This window comes from Nicotiana tomentosiformis, chromosome 6 (genome assembly GCF_000390325.3).
Source record: "Nicotiana tomentosiformis chromosome 6, ASM39032v3, whole genome shotgun sequence".
Lineage (NCBI taxonomy): Eukaryota > Viridiplantae > Streptophyta > Magnoliopsida > Solanales > Solanaceae > Nicotiana > Nicotiana tomentosiformis.
Window position 1 is genome coordinate 139,739,846 of NC_090817.1, and position 1,687 is coordinate 139,741,532.

The window sequence follows — 1,687 nt, forward strand, 5'->3', positions numbered from 1 at the left end:
TTGAGTCCTTGAGCAGGTCCGTAGCGTGTTTTATGATTGAAATTCATATATGGTTTTGTGTCCGGGAGGTTCCGGATGAGTTTCGGATCATTTCGGAGAAGTTTGAGTTTGCTGGTTTCTGGTGAGGTACTGTTCATTCGCAATTGCGAACAATTTATTGCAATTGCGAACACTGTTCATTGAAGGTTACTGTTCATTCGCAACTGCAATGATTTTTGGATTTTAGTGGAGTTCGCAATTGCGAACAATGTATCGCAATTGCAAATACTGTTCATGGGAGGTTACTGTTCATTCGCAAATGCGAACCTGGGCAGAAACTTAAGGATTGAAAATCTGTCATTTCTTCATTTTTTATTGAGATTTTTGGAGCTCGAGTTTTGGGCGATTTTGAGGATTTCTTCACGACTTCGGCTCTGGTAAGTGTTTTATATCCTAAAGTGATTATATTTCATGAATCTATGGTTATATTCATCGTTTAATTCGGATTTAAATTGCAGAAATCCAAAAACGAAAATTCAAGATTTGGAGGACAATTTATTATTAGAATTTGATAAAATTGGTAAGGTTGAACTCATATCAGAATGGGTGTTCGGATTTCGTAAAAATTATGTAAGGTTCCGAGAGGCAAGCCCCGCATTGACTTTGGTTGACTTTTTAGAATAAAATTTTAAGTCGACTTTTTATTATCCGAAATTGTTTCCGATTAATTTTAATGAAGTTATACAATTAATTTGGATAGATTTGAGCTGTCCGGAGGTCAATTCAAGCAAGAAGGCAATTTTGAAATATCGGCATAACTTCAAAAAGGTAAGTATCTTGCCTAACCTTGAGTGTGGGAAATACCCCTTAGGCATCGAGTCTTATGTGCCATTTGTGAAATGTGAAAAGCCGTGTACGCGATGTGACGAGTACGTACTCGGGCTTATATGTGCAAAATTTATTGGGTTAAATCTTAGGCATATTGTGTAGTAAACTGGATAATTGTTGGCATTTATTTAATCATTTATTTGCCATGCCTCAATTTGCGTTTGTTGAATTTGTTTTTATATGACAATTTGATGTGATTATTAATTGTATATTTATGTGAATTCCGTGAGTTTGGTGATTTGATATATCCTAGAAATAATTATATTATGGATTTTTTATCTACAAATAATTAATGAAATAAGTTTAAACTGCGGTGTTAATATAATTATCATGAATTTGGATTAATGAAGGCGTTGCCCTATACTGAGTATTTTCCATCTCTGTTGTTGTTTTTGAGGTTTTATACACATTGTGTGGAGCCTTGGGCTATTTGTTGTGAAATTAATTAATTTTGTTATATCTTTGGAATTGGTTGTGGCCCTTGGGCAAATTGTGATATGAATTGATTTTGTTATGTTGCCGTGATAATATTCCGTGTAAATTGTTGTGTTATTTGAGTTATTATTTTGAGGATATAAGGGTGGCATTTCACTGTTGATATTATGTGGGTATAAGGGTGTCATTTCACTGTTGTTATGTGTATTGGGATACTGTTTGGCCGGAGTGATAAGGGTGGTTATAGGAGAGATAAGGGTGGCTATAGGAGCGATAAGGGTGGTTATTGATATTGTCAGGGCGAAAGGATGAGACTATAATAGGAGTGATAAGGGTGGCTATAGGAGAGATAGGGTGGCTAATGTCAGGGATGATATGTGATGAT